Raw genomic sequence first — 20,109 nt, forward strand, 5'->3', positions numbered from 1 at the left:
ATAAGTACATATATATGTACGTACATATATATACGTACATACATATATATGTACGTACGTAATATATATGTACGTACGTAATATATACGTGTACGTACTCAATATATACGTACATATGTACGTACGTAACATACGTACATATATACGTACGTTCGTAATATATACGTACATGTACGTACGTAATATATACGTGCATATATATGTACGTACGTAATACATACGTACATATGTACGTAAAATATACGTACACATTTTCGTACGTGATATATACGTACATATGTACGTACATAATATATATACGAACATTTATATGTACGTACGTATATATGTACGGACATATGAATGTACGTAATATATACGTACACGTATAAGTACGTACGTAATTTATACGTACATATATCTATGTACGTATATATATGTACGCAATATATACGTACACGTATATGCACGTACGTAATATATACGTACATATATTTACTTACGTATATACGTATATATACATGTACGTACGTAATATGTACGTGATATATACGTACATATATATGTACGTACGTAATATATACGTACATTTATATGTACATACCTAAAATATACGTACATATATATGTACGTACGTAATATATACGTACATTTATATGTACATACCTAAAATATACGTACATATATATGTACGTACGTAATATATACGTACATATATATGTACGTAATATATACGTATATATATATATATATATATATATATATATATATATATATATATATATATATATATATATATATATATATATACGTATGTATATCTACGTACGTAATTATATATGTACGTACATATATGTACATACGTAATATATATGTACGTACATATGTTTACGTAATATATACGTACGTAACATATACGTACATATATACGTACGTTCGTAATATATACGTACGTAACAAAAGTACGTAATATATACGTGCATATATATGTACGTTGGGGATGAGAGAGCTTGGGAAGTGAGTCAGTTGTTGTTCGCTGATGATACAGCGCTGGTGGCTGATTCATGTGAGAAACTGCAGAAGCTGGTGACTGAGTTTGGTAAAGTGTGTGGAAGAAGAAAGTTGAGAGTAAATGTGAATAAGAGCAAGGTTATTAGGTACAGTAGGGGTGAGGGTCAAGTCAATTGGGAGGTGAGTTTGAATGGAGAAAAACTGGAGGAAGTGAAGTGTTTTAGATATCTGGGAGTGGATCTGTCAGCGGATGGAACCATGGAAGCGGAAGTGGATCATAGGGTGGGGGAGGGGGCGAAAATTTTGGGAGCCTTGAAAAATGTGTGGAAGTCGAGAACATTATCTCGGAAAGCAAAAATGGGTATGTTTGAGGGAATAGTGGTTCCAACAATGTTGTATGGTTGCGAGGCGTGGGCTATGGATAGAGATGTGCGCAGGAGGATGGATGTGCTGGAAATGAGATGTTTGAGGACAATGTGTGGTGTGAGGTGGTTTGATCGAGTAAGTAACGTAAGAGTAAGAGAGATGTGTGGAAATAAAAAGAGCGTGGTTGAGAGAGCAGAAGAGGGTGTTTTGAAATGGTTTGGGCACATGGAGAGAATGAGTGAGGAGAGATTGACCAAGAGGATATATGTGTCGGAGGTGGAGGGAACGAGGAGAAGAGGGAGACCAAATTGGAGGTGGAAAGATGGAGTGAAAAAGATTTTGTGTGATCGGGGCCTGAACATGCAGGAGGGTGAAAGGAGGGCAAGAAATAGAGTGAATTGGAGTCATGTGGTATACAGGGGTTGACGTGCTGTCAGTGGATTGAAGCAAGGCATGTGAAGCGTCTGGGGTAAACCATGGAAAGCTGTGTAGGTATGTATATTTGCGTGTGTGGACGTGTGTATGTACATGTGTATGGGGGGGGGGGCCATCTCTTTCGTCTGTTTCCTTGCGCTACCTCGCAAACGCGGGAGACAGCGACAAAGTATAAAAAAAAAAAAAAAAAAAAAAAAAAAAATATATGTACGTACGTAATACGTCCATATGTACGTAACATATACGTACACATGTTCGTTCGTGATATATACGTACATATATACGTACGTAATATATATACGATACATGTACGTACGTAATATATATATATATACGTATAAGTACGTACGTAATATATACGTATAAGTACGTACGTAATATATACGTATAAGTACGTACGTAATATATACGTACATATATATGTACGTACGTAATATGTACGTGATATATACGGACATATATATGTACGTACGTAATATATACGTACATGATTATGTACGTACGTAATATATACGTACATATATATGTACGTACGTAATATATACGTACATTATGTACGTACGTAATATATACGTATATATATATATGTACGTACGTAATTATATATGTACGTACATATATATGCATGTACGTACATATATATGTACGTACATATATATGTACGTACGTACATATATATATTTACGTACGTTATATATATATGTACGTACGCAATATATACGTACATATGTACGTACGTAACATATACGTACATATATACGTATGTTCGTAATATATACGTACATGTACGTACGTAATATATACGTGCATATATATGTACGTACGTAATATATACGTACACATGTTCGTACGTGATATATACGTACATATGTACGTACGTAATATAAACATTTATATGTGCGTACGTATATACGTAGACATGAATGTACGTAATATATACGTACACGTATAAGTACGTACGTAATATATACGTACATATATCTATGTACGTATACATATGTACGCAATATATACGTACACGTACGTACGTCATATACGAACATATATATGTAAGTACGTAATACATACGTATATATATATATATATATGTACGTAATACATACGTACACGTATATGCACGTACGTAATATATACGTAAACGTAAAAGCACGTACGTAATATATACGTACATATATTTACTTACGTAATATATACGTACATATATATGTACGTACGTAATATATATGTACATGTATATGAACGTACGTAATATATACGTACATTTAATACACGTACTTACATAATATACGTACATATATATGTACGTACGTAATATATACGTACATATATATATGTACGTATGTAATATATGTACGTACCTAATATATACGTACATATATAACGGACGTAATATATACGTACATATATATGTACGTACGTATGTACGTAATATATATGTACATATATATGTACGTACGTAATATAAACGTACATATGTATGTACGTACGTAATATTCACGTACATATGTACGTAGGTATATATGTACGTACGTAATATATTTTTTTTTCATACTATTCGCCATTTCCCGCGATAGCGAGGTAGCGTTAAGAACAGAGGACATATACGTACATATATATGTACGTACATAATATACACGTACATTATATAAGTACGTACGTATATATACGTTCATATATATATATATATATGTGAGGGTATTCCCTCAAAGGCCCAGTCCTCTGTTCTTAACGCTACCTCGCTAATGCGGGAAATGGCGAATAGTTTGAAAGAAAGAAAGATATATGTATGTACGTAATATATACGTATATATATATGTACGTAATATATACGTACCTATGCATGTACGTACGTATATATACATATATATACGTAATGTATACGTACATATATATGTACATACGTAATATACACGTACATATATATGTACGTACATAAATAAATACGTACGTAATACATACGTACATATGTACGTAATATATACGTACACGTATGTACGTGATATATACGTACATATGTACGTACGTAATACATATACGAACATATGTATGTACGTACGTATATATTTACGTGCATATACATGTGCGTACGTAGTACATACGTACATATATATGTACGTACGTAATATATGTACGTACCTAATATATACGAAAATATATTACGTACGTAGTATTTACGTACATATATATGTATGTACGTAATATCTACGTACATATATATGTACGTAATATCTACGTACATATATATATATATATATATATATATGTACGTAATATATACGTACACATATATTTACCTAAGTATATATACATATATACGTAGGTAATATATACGTAAATATATATGTACGTACGTAATACATACGTACATGTATATGTACGTACGTAACATACGTACGTTCGTAATATATATGTAATATATACGTACATGTATGTACGTAATCTGTATATATATGTTCGTGATACATACGTACATATATATGTACGTAATATATACGTACATATATTTAAGTACGTAATATATACGTACATATATATGTACGTACGTAATATATACGTATATATATGAACGTACGTAATGCACGTACATATATATGTACGTACGTAATATACACGTACATATATCTATATATACGCACGTAATACATACGTATATATATATATATATATATATATATATATATATATATATATATATATATATATATATATATATATATACGCAATATATACGTACATATATATGTACGTAATATATACGTACACAAATGTACGTACGTGATATATACCTACATATGTACGTACGTAATATATATACGAACATATATTTATAAGTACGTATATATGTACGTACATGTATATGAACCTACGTCATATATACGTACATTTATAATATACGTAATATATACGTACGTACATAATATACGTACATATATATGTACGTACGTAATATATACGTAATATATGTACGTATGTAATATATACGTAATATCTACGTACATATATATGTACGTAATTATATATGTACGTACCTACATATATAAGTACGTACGAAATATATACGCACATATATATGTACGTACGTAATATATACGTACTTATATATGTACGTAACATACACGTACGTTCGTAATATATACGTACATATGTACGTACGTAATATATACGTACATGTATGTACATATGTATAATATGCATGTATATAATGTGCATATATATGTACGTGATACGTACATATATATGTACGGAATATATACGTACATATATTTACGTACGTAATATATACGTACATATATATGAACGTACGTCATATACACGTACATACATATGTACGTACGTAATATACACGTAAATATATATACGTACGTAATACGTATATATGTACGTAATATATATGTACACACATGTACGTACAAGATATATACGTACATATGTACGTACGTAATATATATATGTACGTACATATATATGTACGTACGTATATATGTACGTACATATATATGAACGTACGTAATATATACGTACATATATGTACGTACCTAATATATACGTACATATAATACTACGTAATATATACGTACACGTATTACGTACGTAATATATACGTACATATATATGTACGTACGTAATATATACGTACATATATTACGTAGGTAATATATACGTACATATATATGTACGCACGTAATATATACGTAAATATATATGTACTTATGTAATATATACGTAATATATGTACGTAATATCTACGTACATATATATGTACGTACATATGTTTGTTCGTACCTACATATATATGTACGTACGAAATATATACGTACATATATGTACGTAATATATACGTTCATATATATGTACGCACGTAATATGTACGTAATATATACGTACATATGTACGTACGTAATATATACGTACATAAATATGTACGTACGTAATATATACGTACATATATATGTACGTAATATATACGTACATATGTACGTAATATATACGTAAACATGCACGTACGTGATATATATGTACATAAGTACGTAATATATATACGAACATATATATGTACGTACGTATATATGTACGGACACATATATGTACGTAATATATACGTACACGTATAAGTACGTACGTAATATAACGTACATATATCTATGTGCGTATATATATGTACGTAATATATACGTACACGTACGTACGTGATATATACGTGCATATATATGTTCGTGATATATACAAACATATGTAGGTACGTGATATATATACGAACATATATATGTACGTACGTAATATATACGTACACGTATATGTACGTACGTAATATACACGTACATATATATGTACGTACGTAATATATACGAACATGCATATGAACGTACGTATACATACGTAAATACATATGTACGTACGTAATATATATATTTTTTTTTTTTTTTTTTTATACTTTGTCGCTGTCTCCCGCGTTTGCGAGGTAGCGCAAGGAAACAGACGAAAGAAATGGCCCAACCCCCCCCATACACATGTACATACACACGTCCACACACACAAATATACATACCTACACAGCTTTCCATGGTTTACCCCAGACGCTTCACATGCCTTGATTCAATCCACTGACAGCACGTCAACCCCTGTATACCACATCGCTCCAATTCACTCTATTCCTTGCCCTCCTTTCACCCTCCTGCATGTTCAGGCCCCGATCACACAAAATCTTTTTCACTCCATCTTTCCACCTCCAATTTGGTCTCCCTCTTCTCCTCGTTCCCTCCACCTCCGACACATATATCCTCTTGGTCAATCTTTCCTCACTCATTCTCTCCATGTGCCCAAACCATTTTAAAACACCCTCTTCTGCTCTCTCAACCACGCTCTTTTTATTTCCACACATCTCTCTTACCCTTACGTTACTTACTCGATCAAACCACCTCACACCACACATTGTCCTCAAACATCTCATTTCCAGCACATCCATCCTCCTGCGCACAACTCTATCCATAGCCCACGCCTCGCAACCATACAACATTGTTGGAACCACTATTCCCTCAAACATACCCATTTTTGCTTTCCGAGATAATGTTCTCGACTTCCACACATTTTTCAAGGCTCCCAAAATTTTCGCCCCCTCCCCCACCCTATGATCCACTTCCGCTTCCATGGTTCCATCCGCTGCCAGATCCACTCCCAGATATCTACAACACTTTACTTCCTCCAGTTTTTCACCATTCAAACTTACCTCCCAATTGACTTGACCCTCACCCCTACTGTACCTAATAACCTTGCTCTTATTCACATTTACTCTCAACTTTCTTCTTCCACACACTTTACCAAACTCAGTCACCAGCTTCTGCAGTTTCTCACATGAATCAGCCACCAGCGCTGTATCATCAGCGAACAACAACTGACTCACTTCCCAATACGTACATATATATGTACGTACGTAATACGTACGTATACGAACATATATGTACGTACGTATATATGTAGACATATATGTACGTAATATATACGTACACGTATAAGTACGTACGTAATATATACGTACATATATCTATGTGCGTATATATATGTAATATACATGTACGTAATATATACGTACACGTACGTATATACATATGTAGGTAGGTAATATATAAGTACATATATATGTACGTACGTAATATATACGTACATATATATGTACGTTCGTAATATATAGGTACATGTATATGAACGTAATATATACGTACATTTATAATATACGTACGTATATAACACGCAATATATATATATATATATATATATATATATATATATATATATATATATATATATATATATGTACGTAATATATACATACATATATATGTACCTACGTAATATATGTACGTACCTAATATATACGTACATATATTACGTACGTAATATATACGTACATATATATGTACGTAATATATACGTACATATATATGTACGTACTTATATATACATATATATGTACGTACGTATATATACGTAATATATGTACGTACGTAATATTTATACGTACCTATATATGAAAGTACGTAATATATATGTACATATGTACGTACGTAATATGTATACGTAAATATATATGTATGCATGCAATATACAAAGGCAAAGGGGATAAGAGTGAGTGCTCAAATTACAGAGGTATAAGTTTGTTGAGTATTCCTGGTAAATTATATGGGAGGGTATTGATTGAGAGGGTGAAGGCATGTACAGAGCATCAGATTGGGGAAGAGCAGTGTGGTTTCAGAAGTGGTAGAGGATGTGTGGATCAAGTGTTTGCTTTGAAGAATGTATGTGAGAAATACTTAGAAAAGCAAATGGATTTGTATGTAGCATTTATGGATCTGGAAAAGGCATATGATAGAGTTGATAGAGATGCTCTGTGGAAGGTATTAAGAATATATGGTGTGGGAGGCAAGTTGTTAGAAGCAGTGAAAAGTTTTTATCGAGGATGTTAGGCATGTGTACGTGTAGGAAGAGAGGAAAGTGATTGGTTCTCAGAGAATGTAGGTTTGCGGCAGGGGTGTGTGATGTCTCCATGGTTGTTTAATTTGTTTATGGATGGGGTTGTTAGGGAGGTAAATGCAAGAGTTTTGGAAAGAGGGGCAAGTATGAAGTCTGTTGGGGATGAGAGAGCTTGGGAAGTGAGTCAGTTGTTGTTCGCTGATGATACAGTGCTGGTGGCTGATTCATGTGAGAAACTGCAGAAGCTGGTGACTGAGTTTGGTAAAGTGTGTGAAAGAAGAAAGTTAAGAGTAAATGTGAATAAGAGCAAGGTTATTAGGTACAGTAGGGTTGAGGGTCAAGTCAATTGGGAGGTAAGTTTGAATGGAGAAAAACTGGAGGAAGTAAAGTGTTTTAGATATCTGGGAGTGGATCTGGCAGCGGATGGAACCATGGAAGCGGAAGTGAATCAAAGGGTGGGAGAGGGGGCGAAAATCCTGGGAGCCTTGAAGAATGTGTGGAATTCGAGAACAGTATCTCGGAAACAAAAATGGGTATGTTTGAAGGAATAGTGGTTCCAACAATGTTGTATGGTTGCGAGGCATGGGCTATGGATAGAGTTGTGCGCAGGAGGATGGATGTGCTGGAAATGAGATGTTTGAGGACAATGTGTGGTTAGAGGTGATTTGATCGAGTAAGTAACGTAAGGGTAAGAGAGATGTGTGGAAATAAAAAGAGCGTGGTTGAGAGAGCAGAAGAGGGTGTTTTGAAATGGTTTGGGCACATGGAGAGAATGAGTGAGGAAAGATTGACTAAGAGGATATATGTGTCGGAGGTGGAGGGAACGAGAAGTGGGAGACCAAATTGGAGGTGGAAAGATGGAGTGAAAAAGATTTTGTGTGATCGGGGCCTGAACATGCAGGAGGGTGAAAGGAGGGCAAGGAATAGAGTGAATTGGATCGATGTGGTATAACGGGGTTGACGTGCTGTCAGTGGATTGAATCAAGGCATGTGAAGCGTCTGGGGTAAACCATGGAAAGCTGTGTAGGTATGTGTATTTGCGTGTGTGGACGTATGTATATACATGTGTATAGGGGTGGGTTGGGCCATTTCTTTCATCTGTTTCCTTGCGCTACCTCGCAAACGCGGGAGACAGCGACAAAGCAAAAAAAAAAAAAAGAAAAAAAAATAATGTAATATATAATATATATATTTTTACATTATATATAATATAATATATGTAAAATTTATATATATTTATATTATATTTACATTACCTCTCAATATTCATACTGATGCACAACCTATCCATATTCACATTAATAAGCTCATCTGCATGCAGTATCCGTGGTCACTAACAAGGTTCTGCATGATTAAATGTATCAGTAATATGCTCCCCTCTCATCAAAAACAAGTTTTTAGAATCACAATCCATGCAACAAACAATAAAAGTTGCAACAATTAAAAAATATAAATAAGTCGTGCCCGAAGGGTGGATACTGAAATGGACTGTAGTCCCGGTAAAGTTGGGACAGACATGGAATTTTTACAGTCACAAAATTACACCACCTTGCTCCTAATCACATGTCACACCACAATAATTAATGAAATGCCACACAAGCCCTGAACAACATTTTCTTTAAAAACACAAAAAAAACTACTTACAGCACAGTGCACCATTCCCTGGCTCTTCAAACTGCCCTGAATACCCCAAATCTCTTACCCTATATCACTTCAACACCCTAAACTACCTAATCTGGTGATTAGTCCTTAATCACCAGAACAGGAAAATCTTCATACAAGAAATACACTTGTTGCCAATGAAGTCAGGGGCACATTCAATATTGCAGACCTGGTGCCATTTTCTGTTTAAGAAGGGCTTTGGTTACGTTATGTGCTGGAAATGAGATGTTTGAGGACAATGTGTGGTGTGAGGTGGTTTGATCGAGTAAGTAATGTAAGGGTATGAGAGATGTGTGTTAATAGTGTGGTTGAGAGAGCAGAATAGGGCGTTTTGAAATGGTTTAGTCACATGGAGAGAATGAGTGAGGACAGATTGACAAAGAGGATATGTGCGTCATAGGTAACGAGAAGTAGGAGACCAAATTGGAGGTGGAAGGATGGAGTGATCGGGGCCTGAACATGCAGGAGGGTGAAAGGCATGCAAGGAATAGAGTGAATTGGAACGATGTGGTATACCGGGGTCGACGTGCTGTCAATGTATTGAACCTAGGCTTGAGAAGCGTCTGGGGTAAACCATGGAAGGTTCTGTGGGGCCTGGATGTGGAATGGGAGCTGTGGTTTTGGTGCATTATTACATGACATCTAGAGACTGAGTGTGAACGAATGGGGCCTTTGTTGTCTTTTCCTAGCGCTACCTTGTGCACATGCGCGGGGAGGGGGTTGTCATTTCATGTGTGGCAGGGTGGCGACGGGAATGAATAAGGGCAGACAGTATGAATTATGTACATGTGTATATATGTATATCTGTGTGTGTATATATATGTATATGTCGAGATGTATAGGTATGTATGTGTGTGTGTGGACGTGTATGTATATACATGTGTATGTGGATGGGTTGGGCCATTCTTTCGTCTGTTTCCGTGCGCTACCTCGCTAATGCAGGAGACAGCGACAAAGTATAATAAAATAAATAACCAATTACAGAAAACACACCAATTTTATGTTTTGTCTCATGAAAAAAAGGAAAAATAAACATTAAAGTGTCAAGCTAACAAAATGATTAACAGGACTGATAAATTGATTTACCAACTGTAATATATACCAATTACAGCACTGCAGGTCTGCATTAAGAACAGTTCTAGTAATAATCATACCTCTATGATCTCCATAAACCATGTTTGATCACTGTATCTATCTTTTCCCCCTACCACAAGCATCCTCCTAAAACAAGGATCCAAAATTGTCTATTACTGTCCACATCCCCTTGTGTAATAGGCTAATCAGCCTACTAACCCCATATGTAAAACCAAAATAAATTAGACGTCACCCAAGACATATATTTCCTTTCATAACCAGCCATACTGGTTCCTTACCTGTCCCATATAATGCAAATGTCTCTGCACGTTTCCAATTTCCATTTTCACGATGCATGAAATTAGTAAAATACGCAAATGCCTTACAGAGATGGTAAAAAAAAAAATTATATATTGCACTGAAGATTACTCCGTTCTTCCATCACACATGACTCCCCATCAAAGGCTTGTGGTTCTTGCTAAGCTTGAGGAGACACCAGACTGCTGCAACCCCTGTAGAAAAAAAAGAGAAGAGAGACCAGACTGTTCCTACCAGCAAAAAAACAATTTGGGAGAGAAACCAGGCTGTTCTTACCTAAAAAAAAGAAAAAAGAAAGAGCTAAGTTTCACAAGAGAAACGATACCGTTCCTACCTGTAGAAAAAAATGAGTTCCAAGATTTTTTTCTTTACATATAATATATAAACGAGCCTCTTTCTTCCACAGCTACTAAACACTAATAATAGATTCCAAAACTTTAATCCATACAAATTTTCATAATTCTCCAATACAAATATTTTAGCTCATCAAAACTAGATTTGGAAAAGACAGCTACATCAATTACTTTTTGGCCTCCATTCTGATTAAAGAAACACCTGTAGAGGACCAATATCTATTTCGTATTAAACTATATTACAAAAAGCCTACAATATCTTTTAAGAGGACTATCAAACAAATATACAAAAAGCTAAAATCATTACAGTCTTCCCAGTAAACTGCTGAATAATGTCTATAGTCAAAACCAACATGCACAAATACCTTTTATCAGTTATACCTATTCATTACTTCCCCCTTTTCATCAGCTAAATTTGGAAAAACCTATTCAAAATTTCCCCTTTTCATCATCTGAGTTTTAAAAAATAGAGAAATTATACATACACTCTCCTATAGAGAAAATATTGAAGAACATGCACACAAGTGTCATTCTTTCCTATAGCATCATCCAAAATACTTTTGGCCCTTGGCAATTTCTTCACTTGTTCTCTTAAAGGATAATATACCAATTGCGCGTCTAAGCCTAGCTTTAGTTAATGGTTACTTATATATCCATGGGGCTTTTTAAACTTCTGTAATTACAGAAAAATATCCAAATGGCCCACCCTCCCTACTTAATGATAATTAAGGCAATTTGTACTATATCACGAGACTTGGGAGTATAATTTAGAGATACATTTTCAACATTCAGTTGGATCTATTTGAACTATCAGATCTTCCTAGCAATATACATTTGCATAATTCCAATGTTCAGTGGTCTAGTTGAAGTACATCAAATACCCATATGTAAATGCAACACGATGGGAATGAATAAAGGCAGACAGTATGAATTATGTACATGTGTATATATGTATATGCCTGTGTGTGTATATATATTTATACGTTGAAACGTTTATGTATGTATATGTGCATGTGTGGACTTGTATGTATATACATATGTATGTGGGTGGGTTGGGCCATTCTTTTGTCCGTTTCCTTGCGCTACCTCACTAATGCAGGAGACAGCGACAAAGCAAAATAAATAAATAAATAATAAAATGCAACACCAAAACAATGCCTGATGTAGACACACAACACCAACAGTTTCATGTAAACATTAACTGGGTAATTATTTGAACCATTACCCAAGGTTCTGATAGGCTTTAAGGTCTATATTATTTCAAGAGTATTACCTATGTTAATAACCCTATGCCTGACGTACACACACACAAGCAATACCATGTGAATGTTGTGTAATTATTTGAACCATTATGCAATTATTTCAAGTGTATTACCTACGTTAATAACCCAGGGTATACATAACCATGTCTATGCCTAATGTAGACACACAGACGACACGAGCAGTACCATATGAATGTTACGCAGGTTCAGATAGGCTTTGCAAGTCTACATTTTTACAAGTGTATTACCTACTATAACAACCCTGCATATACATTAACACATCTACAAGAAATACTTGCTAAAATATATCTAATATAGAAAAAAATGCCCAGCTGAATTCAGTACAAAAAAAATTGTACTGGATCAGGAAAATTAATAAATTGGTACCAATTTTTCTCTAACTTAGCCAAACCAGATTAAAATTATGTCACCACCATCAAAGCTGGGGGAAAAGATCAATCCCAAAAATATAATTCATTATAAATATTGATTGTGGGTTAAACTAATATTCTCCGATCATACTGACGACTCACTAGAAATGGTCATGGGATTTATTTCATTTAGACTAACTCCCAACCACAAATCTGGGAGTTAATAAAAGCCAATTACTGTAAACAAAAGGTCATTTTACAGTGCTTCTTCCTAATGATTGAAAAAAATATATTGGAAAACATTAGTCAAGATTAACATTAGTATATAAAAAAAGGCTTTACATTTACCACATTTTCCTTGAGTTTCAAAGTCTAAACCACCTTTTGTACGCTACAATTAGAAACCTTATATTTCTCTCGTGTCTCCCCTGATGATGTGATTATTACACGAAAGTGCACTTAGAAACTTATCATGTTTCATTTTCCCTGTGGATTCATAGGAATATACATTATATATCATAATTGTAGTGTACAAAAGGGGGTTTAGGCTTTGAAGCTCAAGGAAAACATGGTAAAAGTAAAGCCTTTTTTCATATACTAATGTCAACCTTGACTAATGTTTTCCAAAATATATTTTCAATCATCAGGAAGTACTGTAAAATTGTGATTCCAATATATATGTATGTATATATGCCTGAGGGAGTTTATGTATATACATATGAAGGTGGATTGGGCCATTCTTTTGTCTTTTCCTTGTGTTACCTCACTAATGCAGGAGACGGCAATTAAGTATAATATATATTATTTATTATACTTAGTTCCTGTCTCCTGCATTAGTGAGATAGCATAAGGAAACAGACGAAAGAATGGCCCAACCCACCCACATACACATAGGTACATAAACGCCAACACACACATACATATCTATACATTTCAACTGTATATATACATGTACATATAAACACATGTATATATTCATACTTGCTGCCTTCATCCATTCCTATCGCCACCCCACCACACATGAAATAGCACCCCCCTCCCCCCATGTGCGAGGTAATTCTAGGAAAAGAAAAAAAAAAAAGACCACATTCATTCACACTCAGTCTCTTGCTGTCATGTGTAATGCACCAAAACCACAGCTCCCTTTCCACATCCAGGACCCACAAAACTTTCCATGATTTACCGCAGACACTTCACATGCCCTGGTTCAATCCACTGACAGCACGTTGACCCCGGTATACCACATCATTCCAATTCACTATTCCTTGCACACCTTTCACCCTCCTATATGTTCAGACCCCAATCACAATCTTGTTCATTTCATCCTTCCACCTCGAATTTGGTCTCCCACTTCTCATTCCCTTTACCTCTGACACATATATCCTCTTTGTCAATCTTTCCTCACTCATTCTCTCCATGTGACCAAACCATGAAATTTCAATGCATCCTCTTCTGCTCTCTCAACCACACTTTATTAACACACTATCTCGGAGCAAAAATGGTTATGTTTGAAGGAATAGGGGTTCAAACATGTTATATGGTTGTGAGGCGTGGACTAAGGATAGAGTTGTGTGGAGGAGGGTGGATGTGTTGAAAAAATGTTTGAGGACGATATAGGGTATGAAGTGGTTTGATTAAGTATTGAAAGGGGAAGAGATGTGTGGTAATAAAAAGTGTGTGGTTGAGAGAGCAGAAGAGGGTGTTGAAATAGGTTTGGCCACATGAGAGAATGAGTGAGGAAAGATTGACAAAGAGGATATATGTGTCAGAGGTGGAGGGAACGAGGAGAAGCAGGAGACCAAATTGGAGGTGGAGGGATGGAGTGAAAAAGATTGAGTGATCAGGGCCTGAACATGCACGAGGGTGAAAGGCGCGCAAGGAATAGAGTGAATTGGAACGATCAGGGTCGACGAGCTGTCAGTGGATATAAAATATATATACATATATATGGTGTGAGGTGGTTTGATCAAGTAAGTAATGTAAGGGTAAGAGAGATGTGTGGAAATAAAAAGAGCATGGTTGAGAGAGCAGAAGAGGGTGTTTTGAAATGGTTTGGGCGCATGGAGAGAATGAGTGAGGAAAGATTGACCAAGAGGATATATGTGTCGGAGGTGGAGGGAACGAGAAGTGGGAGACTAAATTGGAGGTGGAAAGATGGAGTGAAAAAGATTTTGAGTGATCAGGGCCTGAACATGCAGGAGGGTGAAAGGTGGGCAAGGAATAGAGTGAATTGGATTGATGTGGTATACTAGGGTTGACGTGCTGTCAGTGGATTGAATCAGGGCATGTGAAGCGTCTGGGATAAACCATGGAAAGTTGTGTGGGGCCTGGAGGTGGAAAGGGAGCTGTGGTTTCGGGCATTATTGCATGACAGCTAGAGACTGAGTGTGAACGAATGGGGCCTTTGTTGTCTTTTCCTAGCGCTACCTCGCATACATGAGGGGGGAGGGGGATGGTATTCCATGTGTGGCGAGGTGGCGATGGGAATGAATAAAGGCAGACAGTGTGAATTGTGTGCATGGGTATATATGTATGTGTCTGTGTATATATATATGTGTACATTGAGATGTATAGGTATGTATATTTGCGTGTGTGGACGTGTATGTATATACATTGTGTATGGGGGTGGGTTGGGCCATTTCTTTCATCTGTTTCCTTGCGCTACCTCGCAAACGCGGGAGACAGCGACAAAGCAAAATAATAATAATATATAAAGGCTGGAAGGGGAGAATGCAAAGAATGAAAGAATTTATCAATAGGGTGTTCAATAATAATTTTTACTTAGAAAAGCAAATGGATTTGTATGTAGCATTTATGGATCTGGAGAAGGCATATGATAGAGTTGATAGAGATGCTCTGTGGAAGGTATTAAGAATATATGGTGTGGGAGGCAAGTTGTTAGAAGCAGTGAAAAGTTTTTATCGAGGATGTAAGGCATGTGTACGTGTAGAAAGAGAGGAAAGTGATTGGTTCTCAGTGAATGTAGGTTTGCGGCAGGGGTGTGTGATGTCTCCATGGTTGTTTAATTTGTTTATGGATGGGGTTGTTAGGGAGGTGAATGCAAGAGTTTTGGAAAGAGGGGCAAGTATGAAGTCTGTTGGGGATGAGAGAGCTTGGGAAGTGAGTCAGTTGTTGTTCGCTGATGATACAGCGCTGGTGGCTGATTCATGTGAGAAACTGCAGAAGCTGGTGACAGTTTGGTAAAGTGTGTGAAAGAAGAAAGTTAAGAGTAAATGTGAATAAGAGCAAGGTTATTAGGTACAGTAGGGTTGAGGGTCAAGTCAATTGGGAGGTGAGTTTGAATGGAGAAAAACTGGAGGAAGTGAAGTGTTTTAGATATCTGGGAGTGGATCTGGCAGCGGATGGAACCATGGAAGCGGAAGTGGATCATAGGGTGGGGGAGGGGGCGAAAATTCTGGGAGCCTTGAAGAATGTGTGGAAGTCGAGAACATTATCTCGGAAAGCAAAAATGGGTATGTTTGAAGGAATAGTGGTTCCAACAATGTTGTATGGTTGCGAGGCGTGGGCTATGGATAGAGTTGTGCGCAGGAGGATGGATGTGCTGGAAATGAGATGTTTGAGGACAATGTGTGGTGTGAGGTGGTTTGATCGAGTAAGTAACGTAAGGGTAAGAGAGATGTGTGGAAATAAAAAGAGCATGGTTGAGAGAGCAGAAGAGGGTGTTTTGAAATGGTTTGGGCACATGGAGAGAATGAGTGAGGAAAGATTGACCAAGAGGATATATGTGTCGGAGGTGGAGGGAACGAGGAGAAGAGGGAGACCAAATTGGAGGTGGAAAGATGGAGTGAAAAAGATTTTGTGTGATCGGGGCCTGAACATGCAGGAAGGTAAAAGGAGGGCAAGGAATAGAGTGAATTGGAGCGATGTGGTATACCGGGGTTGACGTGCTGTCAGTGGATTGAATCAAGGCATGTGAAGCGTCTGGGGTAAACCATGGAAAGCTGTGTAGGTATGTATATTTGCGTGTGTGGACGTATGTATATACATGTGTATGGGGGTGGGTTGGGCCATTTCTTTCGTCTGTTTCCTTGCGCTACCTCGCAAACGCGGGAGACAGCGACAAAAAAAAAAAAAAAACCCTCATAATGGTCTAAATAAGCACATTTTTCAGACAAATTCTTTGATTTATACTTTATAATAGCTATGCATTGCTATTAGCTTTGAATGATAATGTTCTGCTATGCCATTTGGAGCCTACTAAACAATATTAAGGCAATGATGGTAATTTGAATTAGTGGAAAAATGGGATAAAAAATTAAAATAGGATAAAATTAGGGGATCAAAACTTGTAATACCACTTGTACGCCAAATGAAAATGTACCCATAAATTTGCCTCGTACTGCTGCATAGTCTGTTTATTACCATTTTGCCTTACTGTACATCTTCCTATGCAAAATAGTAAAGAAAAAAACTCAAATACCAGTGAGGTTCAGCAAGGTTGCCACAATATTTTAGGTGATCAAGTGTATTACCTACTTATACCTTATCTAACTCCTATTGTATCTAATAAAATACTATGACCTTATCTATCATTCAATACGAGAATGAAAATGTTCTACGCAGGAATTTTTGTAATTAAAGCGAACTATGTGCATACAACAGACAATAGGGAGCCATTTGCCAAATTTTACAGGTACTTTGCAGAAGTCCTGGCTGTCGAGGTCCACTCCTTAGCTCCACCTGGCAGGTCCAATGCATCCCAGGTCAAGCAATTAGTACCTGTAAATTACATACAAATCTAATTACACTAACCCAACATGGAGGAAAAATATATTTGACAAATAATTGACGTGACACTACTGCTTAAATATATCCATAAATATTGCCTTTAAACTTCAATATCAAAAAACTAAAATTAATACACAAATTAAATAAATTATTACAAAAGCAAATTAAAGAAAATTTTATTTAGTGTGCAATTAAACACTGCAACTCAAACAATACACTTTTAGGATAGATTTTAATTAAACACTGCAACTCAAACAATAGACTTTTACAATAGATTTTAACCAAACACTGCAACTCAAACAATAGACTTTTACAATAGATTTTAATTAAACACCGCAACTCAAACAATAGACTTTTACGATAGATCTTAATTAAACACCAACTCAAACAATAGACTTTTACGATAGATTTTAAACACTGCAACTCAAACAATAGACTTTTACGATAGATCTTAATTAAATACCAACTCAAACAATAGACTTTTACGATAGATTTTAAACACTGCAACTCAAACAATAGACTTTTACGATAGATTTTAATTAAACACTGCAACTCAAACAATAGACTTTTACAATAGATTTTAAACACTGCAACTCAATAGACTTTTTACAATAGATTTTAATTAAACACTGCAACTCAAACAATAGACTTTTACGATAGATTTTAATTAAACACTGCAACTCAAACAACAGACATTTACAATAGATTTTAAGCAAAGATTTTTCACATATGTAGAAATGGCCAACAAATCTTTTTTTTACACTAATGAATAAAATGAATTAACGATGGGCATCATTAGTATGTAATAACGACCTTATGACTGTGGTGTAATGATGGGCCAAGTTAATGATACACTTACCACTACTAATAAAAGTAATTTAAGTGTATGTGGCTACACACACTGGCCCTCTGGATAGTGTGTGTCTTGGTACTTAATGATTAAGGGAGGGCTGGACCAGGTGGTGATAAGGGCTGGACCAGGTGATAAGGGCTGGTCCAGAAGGTGATAAGGGCTGGACCAGGTCATAAGGGCTGGTCCAGAAGGTGATAAGGGCTGGACCAGGTCATAAGGGCTGGTCCAGAAGGTGATACGGGCTGGACCAGAAGGTGATAAGGGCTGGACCCTAATCTGATAAGGGCTGGACCCTACACTGATAAGGGCTGGACCATATACATAAGGGCAGGACCCTAAACTGATAAGGGCTGGACCCTAAACCGATAAGGGCTGGGCCATAAACTGATAAGGGCTGGGCCAGGTGGTGATAAGGGCTGGACCCTAAACTGATAAGGGCTGGACCAGGTGGTGATAAGAGCTGGACCCTAATCTGATAAGGGCTGGACCCTAATCTGATAAGGGCTGGACCCTAAACCGATAAGGGCTGGACCAGAAGGTGATACGGGCTGGACCCTAAACTGATAAGGGCTGGACCCTAAACTGATAAGGGCTGGTCCAGAAGGTGAAACGGGCTGGACCAGGAGGTCATAAGGGCTGGCCCAGGTCATAAGGGCTGGACCAGGTCATAAGGGCTGGACCAGGAGGTCATAAGGGCTGGCCCAGGTCATAAGGGCTGGACCAGGTCATAAGGGCTGGACCAGGAGGTCATAAGGGCTGGCCCAGGTCATAAGGGCTAGACCAGGTCATAAGGGCTGGCCCAGGTCATAAGGGCTGGCCCAGGTCATAAGGGCTAGACCAGGTCATAAGGGCTAGACCAGGAGGTGATAAAAACGAGAACATAATGGCCAGAAAAAAATCCATAACCAGAGAAGCTTCCATGACTACAAACTAAACTAATTACGAACCATTACTTCATTCCATGTATAATTGCCTATTAAATTTAATTCCTATTTAATTAATTCCTATTAAAGGCATCTAAACAAGTTGAAAATGGTCAAACTGCTCGTTTGGTGAGCGAGCCTCACAAACTCCCCCCAGTCATATTCACATTCATTCTAACCACAAGTAATTCCTTCCTAAAGGATGTTAACTACCTCGAACTGCCTTCATTATAAAGTCTAATTAGTGAATTTTATAGTCTAATTAGTAAATATTACACACGTAAGAGA

General features: G+C 36.3%; 1 long non-coding RNA gene across 4 annotated transcripts in view; it reads right to left on the bottom strand.

Moving 5' to 3' along the window:
• Positions 1-20,109, bottom strand: part of LOC139767465 (uncharacterized) — a 241,673-nt gene that overhangs the window by 9,502 nt on the left and 212,062 nt on the right. For 2 of the 4 annotated variants that reach the window (XR_011717132.1, XR_011717133.1), the window contains exons 6-7: positions 17,949-18,036; positions 11,292-11,504 (exon numbers count right to left, since the gene is read on the bottom strand). This is a non-coding gene — a long non-coding RNA (uncharacterized lncRNA). Of the gene's footprint in view, positions 1-11,291; positions 11,505-17,914; positions 18,037-20,109 lie in introns of all 4 variants that reach the window. The other 2 variants (XR_011717135.1, XR_011717134.1) reach the window with 2 other exon arrangements.

This window comes from Panulirus ornatus, chromosome 61, assembly GCF_036320965.1.
Source record: "Panulirus ornatus isolate Po-2019 chromosome 61, ASM3632096v1, whole genome shotgun sequence".
Lineage (NCBI taxonomy): Eukaryota > Metazoa > Arthropoda > Malacostraca > Decapoda > Palinuridae > Panulirus > Panulirus ornatus.